Source organism: Sturnira hondurensis, unplaced genomic scaffold (genome assembly GCF_014824575.4).
Source record: "Sturnira hondurensis isolate 20B ecotype Veracruz unplaced genomic scaffold, ASM1482457v3 Scaffold0008640, whole genome shotgun sequence".
NCBI lineage: Eukaryota > Metazoa > Chordata > Mammalia > Chiroptera > Phyllostomidae > Sturnira > Sturnira hondurensis.
This window is the reverse complement of record NW_028081271.1, coordinates 16414529-16435775: the sequence shown is the minus strand read 5'-3', so window position 1 is coordinate 16435775 and position 21247 is coordinate 16414529. Positions and strand designations below refer to the sequence as shown.

Genomic DNA, 21247 nt, shown 5'->3' with positions numbered 1-21247 from the left:
GAGTACCTTTAAAATGCTAAAAGAAGAACAGGAAAAATATATTGTCAACTGAGTATATCCAACAAATCATACTGCCAAAAAAATTATTTTTCAGACAACGGAAAGCCGAGAAGAGCTGCCATCTGCAGCCCTGCACTATTGAAAATGTGGACGACGGGGAAACGGCACCAAAGGGAAGCACGGATCTACACAAAGGAGTAGCACTGAAATGCTAACTGTGAGAGTAAACATAAAAAGTTCTAATTCTCATGTAAAAAATATCTTCAAAATATAATGTAAAGGCAAAAATGTTAGCATTAGGTGGCACAGTCTGCAATATATGTAGAAGAAAAATGCACAGCACAATGTCCTGCAACAAAAGCCCCAAAGCCATACACAAAGATTCCATGCAAATTCTATGCTGTTGAGTATTAAAAATAAAAAGAAGTAGTTATTGCTACACACAACCTGTAAAATTTCAAAAGCATTATGCTGAGGAAAGGAAGCCAACAGGAAAGAGTATACATTGCACTAAAACCCTGCAATACACTAATTTATAGTGGCAGAAAGCAAATCAGGGGTCATCTAGGGTTGACACCAGCATGGAGATTAACTGCAGAGTAGCCCCAGGGAGCATATTGGAGGGAGTGAAAATGTTACATATTGATTTGAGTGGTAGTTACAGAAATGCAAACATTTAGCAAAATTCATTGAACTGTACACTTAAAATGAGTTCCATTTATTATATATAAATAGCCCAATAATTTGGGGGGGGTGGTTAAGTTCCTGGAAGATCCTCATGGCCCTCGTACCTCCATGTCTCGGTGGGGGAAGCTAATAAGCAGAGGCTGAGTGACTGAGCAAACGTCACAGAGCCCATTAAGCACTGCTGAGCGTGGGACTTAGAACCTTAATATAAAGCCTATTGCTTTTTACAACCGGGCGTGGAACAAAGGACACGGCTAAAACGATCGAATGTCCTGAAAAACGATTGATTCACAAAGAAAAACAGAAATGTTGACAAGACCTTGGGTTCTCTTTTTAGAGGGGCAGGAGGGGGTTCTGTTATTGCTTTGGTGCAAGGGTGGGGAGGGTTGTTAGGCTGCTTTGGTACAAACTGTCTCCACCGATTAATTCCCCATATTGCCTCTTCCTCCCTGAGATCCAAACAGACGCCATCGAAGGTATTCTTCCTACACAGAGTCCGCACCCTTTGTGTTCAGGGTCATTTATTTCTTCTTTTGAAAAAAATTTCAAGAGAAGCCTTCTTGCGTGCTAAATAGAAGATTGGAGTGTGGCATAATAATAATGTTTTCAATTTACTTTAAAATGATTCATCAAAAACAAATATACATATGTGGAGACAAAGAGGGATGGATAAAAATGGCAAAACAGCAACAATCTCTAGATTTAAAAATTGTAGGCCCTGGCTGGTGTAGCTCAGTGGATTGAGCACGGGCCTGTGAACCACACGATCACGGTTCGATTCCCAGTCAGGGCACATGCCTGGGTTGCAGGCCAGTTCCCAGCAGGGGACTCATGAGAGGCAACCATACATTGATATTTCTCTCCCTCTCTCCTTCCCTTCCCCCTCTAAAAGTAAATAAATAAAATATTTTAAAAATTGTTTCAAATAAAATACTGGACATGGCTGAGGTCCCCAGAAGAACAAAAAAAAGACTCACAGAAGGTAATTTATTCATTAGAGATGGAAGCTCATTGCAAAAGAAGAAGGGGGGACAGAGTATAAGGGGAAGAGGTGGGGGGAGGGGGAGGAGCAGCAGGATAGGAAGAAAATTGGAGGGAGGCAGGCACACTCCCAGCAGAATGAAAGCTCTCATTCTTCTTATGAGCATTTGCACTGTGCCCACAATTCTTCCTATAAATAGTGGCCACAGACACCATATGATTAGATAAAATTACCTCTTTAACTAGAGGAGATGGGCCTGTCAACACTTAAAGTGCAGAATCGTCGAGGGACATCTCTGTGCTGCTATTGGAGGTAACTAAAGAAAAATGCTTTGGTGTTTTCCCACGTCGAGTTAGAAAATGACTTTAAAAAGTGCACTCTTTTCTTGTCATCCTCGAGTCCTGGGAAGGCCCTGGAGCTTCATGCGACAGCCTCGCCACTGGTATCGCCAGCCCCTGCCTGGTGCAGGGGTAATGGCCAGGTTTGCTGCAGGAAAGGTGCCCCACAGACCACCCCTGAGCTTGTCCTGGCTGTAGCCCAACCCCTTTCCTGGGAAACAAAATAAAATGAAAGAAAATTCCTCTCAAACAGTAGTGTTGTTGGGGGAGAGCTTGGAAAATGAAGGCTAGAGAAGCCAAACTTTGATAAACTTAATTAAATTTCTAATGAAAACAGAGCCAGCCTGTAGTGATTACTCTCTGTAACGGAGACTAATATTCCAATTAGGCTAATTCATCCCCTGATGCTCTAAACATAGTTAGAGGCTTAATCTATATTTCTTCCTTCTTGTCAACAACAGATTTCCATCATCTCGGAAGCTCAGGTTTCAGTGTGAAAAGCAAAGGCTCTTGGTCCCCCCGGAGCCATTTGTGCATAGCTGAGGTCGGCCTGAGGCCTCGTTGCAGCATGGCTCGTTTCCTCCCCGCTCCCTTCCCCGTGAGACCAGAACTTTTTTCCTCTCAAATACCCCATGTCAGATACATTTAATCTTGGGTTTTTTTCCCTCACTGCCTAGCTAATCCTCCTCCAAAATGTGAAGGTAAAATAAATGGGAAAAATAAAAAGTAAAAATAAAATAAGTGCAAAAAATAAAATAATATTAATGTAGCTGAGAAAGCGTTTCACTCTTTCTCCTAACCTAAAGTGGAAACAAACAGCTATAAATTAGGGAGCCCACTGTACTCAGCATCCATCACACTGTCCTCTCACAGGGTGCCCAAGACACAGGCTGCCTGATGGCCGCCACCAAACTGGACAGGGTGAGTCACAGTGCAAGGGATAGGCACGGAACCCGGCAGCCGAAGTTTGCACCTCACCGACACCACCTACGCCAGCAAAAATTACTCCATATTTTTGAGGCTATGTTTCCTCTCATGTAAAATGAGAATAATAAGCATTTTCTCAGATTCTGCTATATATGTTAAATGAGATAAAAGAGCTACTTTTTGTTGTTATTACTGCATGTCTAGGACCATGAAAAGCACTTTATTCATATTATGTCTTTTGATCCTATTGAAGCCCCCTTGAGAAAGGAGATCACAGCCTGTGTCGGGGGTGGGGGGTCGGTGTATATTGCACAAGTCCACAAGCAGAGCCAAGATGAGATCTTAATTCTGTTTCATTCCTGGGTCTGCTATCCCCTCAACAAACACTTTACTGATATGTTCTATTACAGCAAACGCCAAAACTGCAGACTATTTTTAAAAGCAGTTTCAGTGTCATCAATTTTATACATGTACTTGAACTGATCATTCTTTTTAAAAACTTGTCAAACAGGAATCTTCCTCGATATGCTTTAAGGAACACACAAAAGTCATATGTAATGAGCACATTGTTTATATGCCAATGGCATTATGAAGTGCTTGAAAATAGTTTGTTTTCTTAATTAGATTAAACGGGCTTCCTGCAATCTTCCTTACTTTATTGATTTACTTAATGAAGCTTTTTTTCATAGATAGTACAAACGTAAATTTCAGCTTGGTTCGTGAACAAATTGTCTTAAATTGTGAATCAGTGGGGTTTTAACTAATGAGGCTTTACTCTATCCCATGAGTGAGGCACTAAGATTTATTATGTTAAAAAAGTCATAATGCAAACAATTCTCCATGTCTGGCTAACGAAGATGGTCTTCCTTTGGTCAATGGACAAGGAATTATTCTCCTCCCACGTCTACCCAGTTGAACTGAACTGGCTGCCTTATCGTCACATAAGGGCCCAGTCAGAAGTAAAAATGCAGGAGACAGGGATTACAGGAAATAAGGAATAAGAGAGGCCCTTTGAGAATAAAGGGTTAAAAGCAAAGCAGCACTAAGAGCTAAAACCGGACAAGTGTTACGTCTGGGTCAGGGCCACAGGAAGAGGGACACAGCCGGGAGGCAGTAGTTCTGGCCACTGTGTGAAGCACTCAAGTGAAAGCAACATGTGGTGGGTCAGGTCAGCAGGTGGTCAGAAGCCAAGGAGCAAGGCAAACAATAATGGCGTTGAGATGTTAGTTGGAGTCAGTGAAGTTCTCAGCAGGACCATAGAAGACAGGTGGACATAGGAAGACAGCTTCCTAGGGCAGCCCAGCTGCAGCAGCTCCCAAGACCAACCAACTGGGGGCTCCAGGGTTGTAAGCTAGCAACCCACTCAGGCATGACCGCCTTCTAGAGGACCTTATGAGGCACCTGGAGAAGATCCAAAGGACCTGGGCACCCGAGACCTTAGCCACCCACTTCTCACCTCCAGGAAATTGTCGAAGGGCTGAGTGAGACCATTGGCCCAAGACATGGTAGCAAGAGTTCAGTTACTTAGAGAATTAAAAAGCTACATAAAATGACAGACATTAATACTAGTTAACCATTCATTAGCTCTTTTCTTTGTGCCGGTAGTGTGCTAAGTATTTTACAAGCATAAATTAATCCTCAAAACCAGTATATTCAGAAAACTTGCTATTTAGTCAATTTGTGAACCTTTTGTTTACCATTCCTAAGAGTGCTGAGTAATATAAATCAGTAATTAAGAATTTTATGGAGTAAGCAGACATAATTAAGGTGATTTCCCAATGCCTAGCCCAATAAGTACTACTAGACTATTTTAGATATGAAGAAGCTAAAGCTTAGAAATTTCCAATAACCATCACACTACCAGTAAGTGGCAAAGCTGAAATAGATCCAACTTGGAGGCTGGTGCCAGAGCCCATAGTGAAACCATGCAGTGATATGCTATTGGGGAGGGATAAGGAGTGTACAAGTCAAGGCCCTCAACCACAGTTAAGGAGCCAGTGAGTAACTAGGAGCAGACACAGCAAACTTCAGAAATCCAGGGCATCGAGGGAAAACTATGCTGCCCTTAGACAACCATGTCAGGGAATCTTAAGTGACAAGCCATTGATTACCCAAAGTCAAAGATTTGATCTAATCTGACAAAGCGTCACTTGCCTCAAGTCAGGACCCTGTGTCTGCATGAGGACAGACCAAGATTCCACAGCTGAAGCAGGGAAGTGATCCCTGTGCCCAGTGTGTGCAGCTGATGACAGCTAGGACAAAATGAATGGGATTATGGGAAATCCAAACAGGTGATGCCAGAAAGCCTCATACTACATGTGAAAAATGGGCTTCCACTACCGTAGTCTACAAAAACATCACCATCCCCTAAGGTAATAAAATGCTTTATAAGAAGTAGTTTAAAGCAGTGGTAGAGAACTTGAGTTCCAATGTCCTCCAGCCTAGGCTGGAACCCTCGTTTGGCCAGTAGTTAGTCAAAATTGTCTACACAAAAGAGTAACACAAAAGAGCATACACAAAAGAGTAGCCAATAAATATGCATTGATTCATTAGTAGAGGGACTCAATATTTAGAAAAGATGTAATTTTGTCAAGGTGGAGGGAGACTTGTGAACCCTTTGTTTAACCCATTCCTAAGAGGGTCAAGAAATTTGGGTGTGTGATTAAGAACTTTCTGGGAGTAAGGAGGAATAATTGGGGAGCTTTCCCAATGCTTAGCCCAATTGTACTAGAGAGTAATGTACAGAGGATGCCTGGCCAGCATGGCACTCTACCCTACAAGCCCGCAACACTAAGGTCCTGACTCCCAGATAGTTATTTCTCTGTACCTCAGAGAAATCACCAGCATGGCCAGGGAGAGAGAATGGCATCCTTAAGTGCTTACCAGGAACCCAGCTCCCAGTGTCTCAGTACAAGATGTAAATGTTACAATCAGTAAATCAAAAGAAAAAAGAACCTCTTTGCCTGAATGCGGGTCTAGAAGAGCTGGCTCAGTGTGGAAGAATGGGTAAGCCCTGGGGAACTCTTCCAGGTCCAACATGACAATTTTATTACTTTTCCACTTACCGTGGACTATAGAAGAGAGTCTGGCACCAAAAGCAAAGTTTGAAATAAAATTGAACACCTGAGAGTCGAAATTTTTAAAAGAGCCACTTGGCAACTTTTATTACTTGCTTGTTGACAGTGTAAACTTGGCTTGGCAAGTTGAAAAGCTGTACTAAACCAACCCTACCTGTGGCCATCAGAAGCGCTTAAGTAAGCTAATATAATCAGTTATGTCTTTTCATCTGCCAGACAGCATTTACGGGATTTAATTTTCTGCTGCTACACCTTCCAAATTATGTTCAGGGGTGTTTGGAACCTAATGGGAAAAAGTATTGCAGTTGCACTGATATTATCTGTAATAATAGATGTGGGGAGTGCCGAATTCCCCATTCATACTTTCTGCAATACCAAAAACATTCTCTGTATCCCATACCAGAGGTGAAATCATTGTATAGTGAAAAAGAAAAGGCATAGATGTTTGCATCATTTTCTTATTTTACAACATTCATATCATCCTCTTTCCAGTTTTCCCACAAAGTTATCTAAAGATGAGTTGCAGTAATGATGGAATCCAAATACATAAAAATACTACTTAAAGAAAACACAGGGAAAAATGTAAAGAAGGAAGGAAAAGAAAAGAAAGGGAAGAATAAGAAGAAAGAAGGGAAGAATAAGAAGAAAGAAAGGGAGAAAAGGAGGAAGGAAAGAAGGAAGGAAGAAAGGAAGGAAAAGAGAAAGAAAAAGAAAGGAAGAAAGAAAGAAAGAAAGAAAGAAAGAGAAAGAAAGAAAGAAAGAAAGAAAGAAAGAAAGAAAGAAAGAAAGAAAGAAAGAAAGAAAGAAAGAAAGAGAGAGAGAGAGNTGGAATCCAAATACATAAAAATACTACTTAAAGAAAACACAGGGAAAAATGTAAAGAAGGAAGGAAAAGAAAAGAAAGGGAAGAATAAGAAGAAAGAAGGGAAGAATAAGAAGAAAGAAAGTGAGAAAAGGAGGAAGGAAGGAAGGAAAGAAGGAAGGAAGAAAGGAAGGAAAAGAGAAAGAAAAAGAAAGGAAAAAAGAAAGAAAGAAGGAAAGAAAGAAAGAAAGAAAGAAAGAAAAGAAAAGAAAAGAAAAGAAAAGAAAAGAAGGAAGGAAATATTCCCAGATGTGGAATCATTAGGTCATAAGGCAGTTCTGTTTTTAATTTTTTAAGGTTTCACCTTAGTGCTTTTCACAGTGGCTACCAGAAACCCAGCCCACATTCCCACCCATGGTGCACTAGGATTCCCTTTTTGACATCCTTTCCAGCATTTGTTTGTTGATTTATTGATGAGAGCCATTCCAACCAGGGCAAGAAGATTATCTTATTGTGGTTTTAATTTTCATTTCTCTGTCAGCGATGTTAAGCATCTTATCATATGTCTATTGGCCATTTCTATGTCTTCTTTGGAGGAGTGGCTACTCAGGTCCTTTGTCCATTTTTTAATTGGATTGTTTGCTTTTTGGTGTTGAGTTTGGTAAGCTTTTAAAATAAATTTTGGATACTAACCTTCTATCAGATATATCAGTGAATATGTTCTCCCATTCAGTGGGTTGTCTTTTCATTTTGTCAATGGCTTCCTTTGCTGTGCAAAAGCTTTTTAGTCTGATGTAGTCCCATTTGTTTATTTTTTTCTTTTGTTTCCCTCACCTAAGGAGATATATCAGAAAAATATATTGCTATGAACAGTATCCAAGATTTTACTGCCTATGTTTTCTCCTAGAAATTTTATGGTTTGAGGTTTAACAGTTAAGTCTTTCATCCACTTTTAATTTATTTCGGTGTGGAGCTATAATCAGTTTTCCAAATTACTTTTATTTTAATTTAAAACAGTCTTTTTAAAGTTTGATTACTGAGAGCCCATCTCCCACAGTCATCTTACCTTCTGAAGGCACAGATTAAATCAAGCTCTGAAACCAATGGTGGATCACTATACAGCCCCCACCAAGTCAAGCTGAAGGAGCTCATTAGAAACCCCAGCAGGATCAAATAGAGAGCAACTCTATCTGAAAGCCTTGCAGAACTTCTTGAATTAAGCGGGAAAATATAGATGTTTATCACAAGCTGTATATTATAAGACATATATACGTACGGTATGAATGTTTGTGTCCCCTCAAAATTTTGTGTGCTAAAATCCTAATGCCCCAAAATGATGGTGTTAGTAATTGGGCCTTTGCAAAGATGCTTAGATCATCGGAGAGAGGTTCATAAATGGGATTAGCATCTTGTAACAGGCTCCCGAGAGCTCCCTGGTCACTTCTACCATGTGAAGGCACAGCAAGGAATAGCCAGTTATGAACCAGGAAGAGAGTGCTCACCACATGACCACACTGACACTTGATCTTGGACTTCCCAGGCTCCACAAATGTGAAAAACAAATGATTGTTGCTCATAAGCTACCCAGTCTGTGATATTTTGTTATAGCAGATCAAACAGACTAGGGCATATAATATACCATACATATAACCATTTTTGAACCTAATAGTAATCTGGATATAATCTAAAAATTAAGAAAAACTATAAGAAAGGAAAATAATCATTTGTTTCAACCAGAATCACTATTAACATATATATATATATATATCCACAATCATTTTGTTATGTAGATATATACACGCATATATATATGTGTGCTTTTTTAAAAACACATTGGTATCTGCTCTACATTTTTTCTTAATAAAATATTATAAGCATTTTCCCATAGCATTAAAAAATTCTTTAAGATCATTATTATTTTTTTTAAAGCTAATTTTATTTTATTTTTTTATTATTATTTTTGAAGATTTTATTTATTTATTTATCTTTAGAGGGGAAGGAGAGAGGGAGAGAAACATCAATGTATGGTTGCCTTTTGTGCATCCCCTGCTGGTAGTTAGCCTGCAAGGAACCAGCCTGCAACCCAGGCATGTGCCCTGACTGGGAATCGAACCGTGATCGTCTGGTTCACAGGCCCGCGCTCAATCCACTGAGCTACACCAGCCAGGGCTAAGATCATTATTTTTAATGATTGCACAGTATTCTAGATAAAGATGTACTGTAATTTATTTAACCAACCCCCTATTGTTTGACATTTAGGTTGTTTCTACTACTTGCTATTGTAAAAAAATGTATCATGATAAATGCCATCGTACATAAATCTTTGGGCACAGCTCTGATTATTGCCTTAAGATAAATTCCCAAGCATGGGATTACTGGATCAGAAGGTAGGAACGTGTTTAAGGCCTTTGGTACGTATTGCCAAATTACTTCCCAAGAAGCTTGTTAAAATTTACAGGCCTACCAGCCACACAGAAAAGCACCAAAGAATTTCTGCTTTTATAAAGAAAATTATTAGAAAAAAGTAATTGTTAATTTGCTGAAAATATCCCATAGCTAAATTCATAGAACTTGTCCAGAAAATGAGATACATGTACATCTGTTTTGTGTAAAATGACAAAGTCCAAGCAATACCTTGCAACACATTTATTCTCTCCAGGGTTATGATGGCAGAAACAATCCAGTAATAATATTCCCATTTTCCAAGTAGGGACACTGAGACCCAGAGATGTAAATGGGCTTTGCTAAAATCACAGCAAATAGTAGAACTACCGCAAAACTCCAATTTCTTTATTATATCATGGTACTGTCATATATTCTATCATACTTTTTTAAAAATCCAGAACCAATAATACTGTAACCAATAACAACAAAAGAAGGTCTCGTCCAAGGGGATGGACAGCTGGCAGGAGCAGGGCGCCAGGAGAAGAGTGTTCCAGCCAGGGCCTCTGAGGGATAGATGGGTCCCAAGGCCTGAGTGACTTGACTTTGAGCTAAGGCTCAGTGGTCCATGGTCTTTGGAAGAAGTTACTGGTGTTTTCTGGCCTGGGTTTGCAACTGCACAACCACACAGACCCCAAGGGGAGAGATCAGAGTTACTACAAGCCCAAAACTGCTGTCTAATTAGAAATAAGTGGGAGTTACAGGGAAGATCAGAGGGCATTGATGAGTAAACCAGCTGGTCCCTTACAAGCTTAAGTACATTGCAACCTTAAGTATGATTACTGATACCATCTTTGAGAGGTGATTTATGATTAAAACCAAGTTTTCTTTTGTCCTTTTGCTAGAAAAATGGTAGAATGAGTTATATATAATAAACCCTGTCCAGACAACTGTAATCAGAACAATGTTTTCTCTGAAGTAGCAATGAGAATAGTCGTCTGATATTGAAAGACACCCCATCCATGCTGCTGGACTAATAATACAGCTCCAGTTTCTGAATCCAGAGTTTTTCAAACACCAGTTCGTGAAACTCTATGGTTTCAGAGAAACTTGCCAAAATTATAGCATAACAGCTTCTAGAAATGGCTGGTGTTTTTCATATAACAAATTTCTGTGAACATATATCATAAAATACTCTATAGATTTGTGCTTGTGTGTATCAGTAATCTTATTTATATTGTAAAAACTCAGTGTAATTTCAGTGATTTTTTTTTTGCATCACCTGCCATGGATAAGAGCAGTGCACGAGAGATTCCTACTGTTAGAAGAATACCTGTCAACTTCTCATCATACTACAGTTTTAGCCTTGATTATTTTTACTGTTAGGTAGTGCAAAAAGATGAATAAACTTAATTCCCAATGTTATATACATCTTTTGCTAATATTAAATCACTTATTTTGGTTTCACATAATGTTTTTTTTTGAATTCATTCTTTTCTAATATTAATAGTTATGCCTACTGGTTCTTGTCATTGTTGTTTGCTTTTGGCTTGGGGGTTTATTGTCTGTCTTTTACATACTTTTATCAGGCAGGTGTGTTCATGTAACTGAGGTAAATCTTGACAATGTAGAAGGATAGTAACATACCCAGAAGTACGAGAGGGGGGTACTGGTTTCCTCATCTCTAATAGTTGGAGGTCAAATAGATGTGTTCATCAGCCTGATAAAGCTTTGCCTATTGATTTATATTTAATCTATTGGAGTTATATTATTTTAAACCTGCCTTTATTATATGATCTGAGACACTCTGTTTTAAGTTCATTTATTCCACTTACAATCACTCTTATAAGAAATGTGTTAAGTCAATTTTTCATCGTATTTTATGTTACTATTTCTGTACTGTTATTTGTTATCTTTTTCTTGTAATCTATATTTTCAATGTTAATTTTTTGTTTCATTCTGATTATTTAAAAGATTCATTCATCTTGTCAAATTATTTTGAACTTTAAGTTACATGCTTAACCTTAATTTATTGACTTCTCAACTTTGTACAGTGTCTTTTGACCTCCAACTATTAGAGATGAGGAAACCAGTACCCTCTCTCTTGTACTTCTGGCTACATTAATATCCTTTTACATTGTCAAGATTTTCATCAGTTACATGCACATCTGTTACCAAAACCTCTGTAGCTTAAAAAAAAAAACTTTACGTGTTGAAATGGGTGCATTGCCTACCTCAGAGCTTTCATAATGCTCCTTTCCATCCCCGGATCTTTTATTTCATTTCATTGAGCAGGCTGCTGGATTCCATCCTGAAGTAATTGTTTCCAGAATGTTTATGAGTTTTACCTTCCTCCGTTGCATGCATGTTTAAGAACATCTTTCTTTTCACTCAAAGGCAAATTAGTATGGCATAAAATTCTCCTTTTCACCCCTAGAGGAATCTGTAAACGTTCATCCATTCTACTTCAAAAGTAAATGATAGAGTGGAGTAAGCCAAAGTCAGCCTCACCGTTTTCCCCTTGCTTTTCCTACCCATTTTCTATAGAAGTGGCCCTCCACCTTTTTGGCACCAGAGACTGGTTCTAAGGAAGACAATTTTTCCACAGAGGGGGTTGCAGGGAGTGGTGGAGGGTGGAGCTTAGGCTGTAACGAGAGTGAAGGGGAGCAGGATGAAGCTTCTCTTGCTGCCACTCACCTCATGCTGTGCGGCCCGGATCCCAACAGGCGATGGACCAGTACTGGTCCATGGCCTTGGTGGTTGGGGAACCCTGTTCTATAAACTTTCTCCTTCCCTTGAAGATTACCAAATTATTAAGACTACATCTCAATATTTATTATTCTGTTTTATTTTTCTTCTCTTGAAACAGTGTGCCTTTTAGGACAATGTATTCTTGGAAGTTTTATTAAATTTGTTTATTTCTTCTCATTAAAAAATGATTATGCACATAATGAATTCTACTTTATTTGGCATTATGTTTTCCTTCGAGGGATCATCTTTATCTCTTGGTTCTTCTCCATTTGCTTTATGTGATTTTCCCAAGCATCTTCTCTACATTCCTGACTCCATCTACCTTACTTACAGCTTCTAACATGGCCTTTTATTCTGGTGAAATGTGTATGGTTATTTTTGTTCCTTTCCTGAACTCTGCCATCCACGTTTTATGCTACTTTAGGTTACCTTTGATTTTTTAAATTCTTTTTATTTTAGGAGGTGTTTTCAAAATTCAGAAGATTCTTTTTATTTTTATTTCATCTCTAGAATAAACAATAGTTATACAATCTTAAGCAAACCCACACATAGGAAAACACTTCTTATTTCTGTAACAAAAGACAGTAATATCTCCCCATTTCTCTACCTAAGTCACAGATTTGTTGTGAATATCAAATTTTTTTTTAATATTTCCTAAGCTGTGCATTACCCTACAAGCATAATCTATTATCCAAAAATGGCATATCACAACATGGAGCAGAACATTTGTTTGTAACCATTATAGAAGTTACTATTACAAATACAGCCACTACTGGCCATCATTACTAAGAACTTATAATGTGCTAAACACTATATTTATTACATAGGTTAGGCCATTTAATTCTATTGATAATATAGTGAAATCAGTACTGGAATATGTACAGTGTATGTTCTATAGACGGGATTTCTGAGACTTAGAGAATGTAAGTAATTTGCCCAAAGTCACAGAGTTTGTAAACAGCAGAGCTGGGATCCAAATGAGTGTGTCTGATATCAAGTTCATGCTCTTTACTTCAGTCAAAGCACACATAAGGAGAAGCAAACAAAAAAGTAATTTTTAAAAAAATTCCATATCCATTAAAAACCGCTCTAGTAACCTCAATATTATTTACTCATCGGCATTTATTCATATGTATTAGGGTGGTTTTTCAAAGACTATTTATAGACCAGTTTTAGGTTCACAGAAGGGGAGAGGGGAGGGAATTTCAGTGGGAAAGGGGGAGGATTTACAAGTATAAAAGACACATGGACAGCCCAGGCTGCTGTGGCCCAGTGGATTGAGTGCTGAACTGTGAAGTCACTGGTTCAAATCCCAGTCAGGGCACATGCCTTATTTGCAGGCCAGGCTCCCCCATGCAGGGCATGAGAGAGGCAACCAAACATTGATGTTTCTCTCCGTCTCCTTCTCCCTCCCTTCCCCTCTGTCTAAAAATAAATGAATAAAATATTTTTTTAAAAAAAGACACATGGACAAAAACTAGGGGGGATGGGAATGGGAGGGAGAAGGGAGGGCTGGGTGGGCGGGCTGGGATGGGAGTAAAAGACAGAAAACTGTACTTGAACAACAATTAAAATTTTAAAAAAAGAAAAGAAAAACTGAGTGGCAGAGGACAGATTCCCCACATCTGTCCTTCCCCCACAAATTAACAGTCTTCCTCACTATCAGCACCGAGCAGTACATTTGTTGCAGTTGGTGAACCTACATTAACACATCCTTAGCACCAGAAGCACCAGAAGCACATAGTTTACATGAGTTTTTCTAATTCTCTCCTTTTCCTTATTCTTCCATTTCCCGATTCATTCTGTTTCTTTATCGACCCTCCTGTTGGACACCCAGATTAAGAGACAAGAGCGGCAAAGGAATTAGTCTATAAAAGATTTCTCTCCCTCTAGCTTCCTTGTCCTTCCGCTAACTATATACATTCTATTGAACTGTTACTTTTGTAGTTTGCTTTTCTTTTTAAATAGTATCTTGCCTAGACATGGTGTTACCATTCTCAAAGGCTTTCACACCCATTGTGTCCTGCAGGTCCCTTTCACACCTCACTGCCAAGTTCAAGGAAGCCTGTTTCCCATGCCTTATGCTCCGCAGTGAAGAACATCAATTTTGGACGCTAGCCTCTGCAGGCCAGCCATTCCTGTTCTTACAGAGAGTTGGTAATTCACCCATCGGCCTTAATTTAAATGTTTCTAATTAATTCACAATGCAATTTCCAAAATGAGGTTTGCTATGACATGTCTAGTAACCAAAATGCCCCATCAATCTTGTCCCACTTAGAACCTAGATTCTACACTGGGACTTCAGAGAGCCCCACTCAGACACCACAGGGCAGTCATTTGAGCTCAGACATCAGAAATGTACAGACGCTACAGCGTTGAGCAGTTCGTGAAATACATCCACAGGCTTCATACCGCTTCACCTGGCAACACCCTGGGAGAGGGCCTGGGTCTCCCCGTGCTGAAGGCGAGTCCTGTGTTGCTGTTCTCCCTTCTCACCATCTCAGAGGTAGCAGCCTCAGTCTAACCCAGACTGGGGCCTCCAGCCATAGATGTACATTATGCAGCACTAATGATGCAATTAATTCCTACAGTAGCTGACACATCATTCCTTAAAGTAAAAATTTCAGAGTTGAAACCATAAGGAAAAAAAAAGTTGAAAAGGCAAAGCTGAGGGTCTGTGAACAAGAACCAAATGAGGAGTGTTCATTCATTCCCAGCTTCTGCCTATTATACTGACAAATACACTTCTTTAATCTCTCCCTACCAGACCTCGCACACAGTGGCCAAGAGGCTATTTATTAGAGTTTCTTTTTCTTTCATCCATTGGTTGTAAGAAAGGTTATGGGTACAAATACCTCACAGCCAGTATTAAAAGGACATACTGGCAGGAAAAAAATTATATAGTCAGTCTTGCTAAATTAGTTTATCTAAAATTGTATGTGTGAGTGATTTTAATCAAAATCTAATTTCCCCTCTTTTTAGAGTAACTGAAATGAGATTTTTCTAATTTACTTTTTGCGGTTCAAGTTTCTCATAATTCTTCTATGGTCGTGACAGCACCATGAACGTGTCTGCTGCTACAAAGCATTAAAAAAATTAGATTTCCAAATTGATGTGCTAAATTAAAAATGTTTAATGTTTCTCATCAAAAGGCACAGGAGTGTGCAGGGGGCTTCGGTAGAGTTTAAGGCGCAACATTTTTTTTTCGACTGTTTCTTTAATTCACAACCCAGGGCAACTGTACTGTGAAAATGAACAAGCTGTAAGTACAGGAATTCTTGTGAGCTGTGTCCTCTAAGAAGCTTCCTTTTAATTTCCTCCCATCCCTTGACATGGTGACCTTAAGGATGTCATAATAAAAATGGATGATGTTGCCTTGGGTTACTTTTCTGTTCATTCGCTTGCTGTTGCATATGATGTGGTTTTTTATTTTGGGTATTTTTTTTTCCTTCTGCCCCCGCTGGAGTTTCCAGATGTTATTAAGGCTTGTGAGCCTCTGAGTAATTGTAACTCTCAGGCTTGACTAGCTAATTCCAATGATTTAGAAAATCATATTACTTCTGTAAATTGGCTCCAGTTGTTATATTAAAATCCAAGCTTCTGCCCTCAGTCCATGTCTGCTGCCTAGTGGGGCTGTGGTTCAGTACATCCCAGGAGCCAGGCATCCAGACTGCGGAAGATGCCTCAGCAGGCGAAAAGGCTTCCAAAGGGTTTTGGATATGCAACCTGCTACTCAGCCTTTGCAAATACATTAGATTCGCCCCCAGTAGTATGTGGGAATTCAGGACCACATCTAGCTATGAAATTGAAGTCTCTTTATTTTTGAAATGATGATGGGTGAGGTCCAGTCCTCCAACAGCACAGCCTTCTCTGCATTTATCAAATCCAGGCACAATTCCAACCAGGAGCAAGGCAGCTGATTCTATAAGGCCTCTCTCTCCGTAACTAGCCCTGTTATGAATTGTTCAAAACACTGGGTCTTCAGAGAGAGGAGTGGATTTCCCTAAGGCCCCACAGCAATTCCCAGCAGAGCCAGGCTGAAGCCCTAGCCAACCCAGTGTCCGGTCAAATGCTCTGTCCTCCCCATGGAAACACTCTCTAGTCCCAGTGAAGAGAAGAGTCTCTCGGTGCCTTGTTTAGTTCACAGCAGAGCCCTCAGCCCCACCCCACAGGCAGGCAGACATACAAATGTCACCGGGGGACATTCAGTGACCTCACCCCTCTCTCTAGATCAGGAACGGAAAGAACAGAGAAGGCAGGAACCATGGCTCCTTCACCCCTCGATGACCAAAGCCTTCAACACAGTTTTCACTGAGAATTCAGATCATCTGTCTCTCCTCTTGCTCCCCTTCACAATTCATTAAACCTCGGCAATTTCTCATACCCTTTCCCCAGATCACTTCTCTCCCTTAGGTGAAACTGAACGCCAACGAACTCTCCAGATACGCAAAACCCTTGCTACATAAAACTACCCAAAACATTAACCTTCTGGGTAAACAGGGCTTAATCCATCACAAAGTAAATGCCTCCAGAAAGCACGTACCTATAAGCTCAAATGGTGGAGATGTTGGTGCTGCAGGCCAGGGAAAAACCACTGAAAGTCATCCTGGCCTGGAGATGCCTTGGGGCACACCTCACAGTCAGCAGGTTTGGCTTCACTTCTCTGCCAACAGCTAAAACAGCAGGTCAGACACTCGTCTGCTGCCTCCTTCTAACAGCATCAGGAGCAACGCAGTTACATGGAGAGAGCAGCACGGACTCCATCTTCATGAGGGTGGTCAACACACCCCAGTCCACTGGGCTTTTTCCCTCCATGCTGATGCTGCCCTAGCCAGATCCTCCCCCTCCCCAACCCACTCCCAACAATTCGGCTTAATTTTTGTTTTTAAGGAATTCCATTATTCTTTCTCCCTAGTCTCTTCTTGTCGGGTTCTCGATGTATTATTGGGCAATTTTGTGCCTTGTAATAATTCTGTAAATTGTTTCTTTTGTGGAAGCTACAATTAAGCCAAGTAATATTGTCTTGAGGTCATTTCTCCTCTGGAATAATTTAAGCCTAATGAAAAGTTCGCGACTTTTGCCGTCACCAGTGCTTAGAAGGTGATAGCTTCCGCGGTGTGCGTTGGATATTAAAGCCCAAGAACAGAGGAAAAGCCGGTTCCCCTAGACAATAGAAATATAATTACGAAGGAATTAGTCTCCTCTACTAGGTGGCAAGCAAGCTGCTCAGATTATGGCTGTTTCTCATTCATCTTTGTTCATTCCCCTATAGTTTATTCATGATAGGGATTCAGTAAATAGTTAATGACTCAATGAAGAATTCAAAAGCATGGTTGTCAGTGGCCATTAGTTATCTCCTAAGCTGCAGTGCTGTGCCCTAGAGAGACTGGTGTTTGCTGAGTTGTACTGAGGAGCTCTGGAGTTGAAAAGTCCTGCTAGACGAGGTAAGAAGGGGTCCCATGTTCTAGTAGGTCCTAAGATAGGAAGGAGGGTTGAGAGCACAGGAACAGAAGGAATGGCCAGTGACTCACAGAGTGAAAGAGATTCAACTCCAAAGAATCTTTTAGAGCTTTTCACTTAAGCTTCAACTTCACACTGAACCATGTCATTGGTTCAGAAAGAAGCAAAACTTCCGAATCAATGATGTGAACATGAAAACACATCCTAAAGAGTTCAGGATTCCAGGCCTGAGTAATGATGCTTATACAGGGAAACATACCCCCAGGAAAATCTTGTAAACACCAACTCATCATCATTCAAAACATCATTCATCTCACATACCTTTAAGCATTGAGACTAGAGGAAAATAAAAGTTCAATTTTACCTTTGCATCAACAAACCTACACAGCGCATTGTGGAACTAAGAGGCTGGTACCAAAGACACTGGTGACACTGTTGAAGGGAACAAACTGGTTTTAAGACTTTAAAAGTTCATGCTGATGTATAAATAATAAAAGCTAATTGCATATCATTCTGATACATTCACACAAAGTTCTATATTTGGCAAAACATCTTGGCAACATTTTGTTAGCCTAGCATATTTACTGTGCTCATTTGAAAGTAATAAAAAATGGTATTTCTGAAAAAGTACCCCATAATTCAAACTAGTCACTGTCCCTCCGTGAGCACAAACCAGGGAGATTTCACTGTAAATCTTGAGGAAATTCTCTCACTTAGAAAGTGTTCATGACTGGTGTTTACGTCCTGCTAAGTACAGGAGTTGGGAAGAGCTAATCAGTCCCAGAGTTTTGGACCATTAGAGCCAGATGAGCAAACGCTGATCACTCGCTCTGACCCCCAGTAGTACCGAGGAAGTCATCTCACAGGACTCAGATAGTTTGCCGAAAGCCAAACAAACGATAAATTGTAGAGTTGGGACTTGAATCCTTGTGCTTCGCACCGCCCTGAACTACTGTTTAGAAGACCACAGTTCCAGGGCTTTATGCTGCTGTGTTTTAATCTGTAACAGGAACTCTGGAAAAGCAGAAGGCTGCTGTGGAACAGAGATTCCCACTGATTGCCGTACTCTGAGGGCACAATGACATTGCCTGCCCCTGTTCTATTCTTCCGTAGAACAGCTATACATAGTGTATCCCTCCTTTTCTAAAGGATAGCGTATGCTTCTCTACCCTCCATATGCCTGTTTTGTGGGTGGGTCCAATATACAAAGGAAACTTCCTTCTTTTCTTGATAGTTACAAGGGGAGATAATGTATTCTTTTCCACCTTAGCCCCAAAGCAATTTGTTGACAAGTCCACAATAGACCCCTGTGGTAAAGTCAAATGCAAATACTCTCTGGGTAGCAGGTGGTTCCCTTCCAATAACAGCTTCACTGGTGAAGTGCTGAGCAGAGCTCTGGCGTGTCTCCCTGCTGTTTGCATTGGGGGGGGGGGGAGGGCAGCCAGCACAAACTTGCCTTGGGGGCAGTTCAGGTCAGGCGTTGTGTCAGGACTTCCCCACACAGCCTGCGCAGGGAGGGTGGACTGCATCCTGCATTCTTGTAGCCAGATTCGAAAAGAAGGAATCTAAAGGCAGGAAGCAATTTGGAGGCTGTGACCCAAAGATAAAGCCTGTAAGGTGGCAAAAGAGACCAAAGTAGGCCTATCTATGTGTATGGCATTAAAAAAGAAAATCATTCTGTAGGGTGATGGGATGAATAGAGAAGCAATGGAATCGTGTTTAAAGCTATAGTAACTCTCGCCTTGCCATTCCTTCATTCAATAGATTTGTATCATTAAGCTCCTTCAAGTGGCAAAGTATCTGCTAGGAAGTAGGTGAGAAAATAAAAGCTAATACACCTTAGGTTCTATTTTCAGTCCATTTAAAACCTGGCAGAGTAGGAAAGATATATACAAATAACTTCTAAGCAAAATAAAATATGACCTAAAAACAAAGTCCTTTCCTAATTTAAAGGCAGCAGAGGGTATTTTTCTGATTTGGGTGATAGGAAAGAATTAAACACACACAAAAAAGGTGAGTTTGCTTAAGGAGTAGAATTCCTACAGGTCAGGGGAAATAAAAGCATTTTCTAAATTTAGCAACCAGAGTTAACCAAAGATGAACACCTGCCATGGAGGACCAGGAGAGAAAGAGGACCTCACTCTACCTGGAACAAGGCTGCTTATAATAGAGTCATAGAGTTCAGTCTGGAAACAGAGGCATGGCCAAGACGTAAAGTGCTTCTTGTATTTAAATGAGAAGCATTTTCTTTCACTGGGAGATGCTGATGGTTTTGAATGAAAGAGTGATGGCATTACCCAGATTTCCACCTAGACTAGCAGAGGAGAAAGAAAGGAACAACACGGAAGGAAAGAAGAAGATAAAGGAGAAGGAGATAAAGGAAAAAGGAGATTGAGTAGGGTGGGGTTCATGATGAAAAAGGGGGAAAAGATAGGAGAGAGGTGTAAAAGGCGATAATGGTGTGGAGCCAACCTGAGACAACAGGAAGACAGATGCATAAAAGCATAGATGAAAGTTATCTCAGAAAACGGCAGGTTCGAGAATCAAGGAGTGCTGCAAAGCACTGAAGTCCAAAGGAAATAGCCAAAGATAGAAATGGCTATGACACCAAAGTCCTGGAATGGCCATCAGGCAGGATAACATAGTTGGGGTTCGAACTGGAAGATAGAAGGAAAAGCCAAGAGAAGTTCTTTGAGTCGACAAAAAGAGGGACGAAGGTTGCCATCATGGCGTACAGACTCCAGTGTCTGATGACATCACAATTGTTGGTTGGACCAATTGAAAAAAAAAAAAGGAGAGAAAAAATAGAAAAGGAGAATAAATTTAGTGAGCTGAATTCACCAACTCCCTTAGTATCCAGGATGGAAGGTATGAAAACTTAAACCAGTCAACAGCAATGGTAATGGAAAATAAATAGCCAAGTACAAAATAGGAGTTCATGCAACTTGTCAACTCACCAGACACAGGAAAAATGGGAGCAGGGAGATTACAGTCTGCAATAACTGAGATGATGCTGATGACATTGATTTAAAACAATAAGCGGATCAGCAATAAAAGCTAATGTGTAAGAGGAAAATGACAAATCCAGTCTGAGTCTTCCTGAGTTTGAGAGGCTAGCACAATGTTCAGACAGTGACATCTGCCAAATGAAATTTATGAATTTAGCTTAGGAGAGGAAATGTGTACAAAAGATTTGGACGTCAGGTGTTAGCTCCATTTTTTCCGCTCTCAGTTTATGCCCATTTCTCAGGGCTTCCAACAGCAAAATGTTGGGACAGAGCGTTTGGACATTCCCGACCTCTGTGGTCCGTAGTAGCCACTATGAGGAGGGTCCAGGGAAGGATTTGCCATTTTCGATGGAAAACAAGTGGAATGGTTACTAGCTACGGTGACTTTGTACTTTGGGTCTGGGTGTGCTACCCCTTTATAGGAAGACACCAACTGCTAAAAAATAAGGATGCCTTAGTTAATCCATGAAACAGGTAGGAAGAGGAGCATTTTAAGAGGTGCAGTCTCTTTGAAAAACGGATCAAACTGTTGACCTTTAACACACTAGCTGTGTTTGTAAATAAACTTATGGCATGAATCCTTAATGCCTCTTCTCTGAAATACAAAATGTGATCATTGGGCATGTGTGTACTTTTTTTAAGTTGGGTATTATCTCAGTATCAAAACACATGTGATTCACCTTGTTACTTGGCCTTAAATACTGAGATTTCATTTAATTATTAATTGCTAGGTCATGACCTTGTTGGTACTTTCTGTTATAAAAGAGAAGTGCAAACTTGACTTTAAGCCTATACTAATTCCCTTTTTATTTAAAGGGGGAGAAAAAGTTATT

The 21247-nt window shown here is 40.2% G+C and overlaps 1 pseudogene; it reads left to right on the top strand.

Moving 5' to 3' along the window:
- The first annotated feature begins 4542 nt into the window (after positions 1-4542).
- Positions 4543-21035, top strand: LOC118993004 (cytochrome c oxidase subunit 7C, mitochondrial-like; annotated as a pseudogene).
- The last annotated feature ends 212 nt before the right edge of the window (positions 21036-21247 follow it).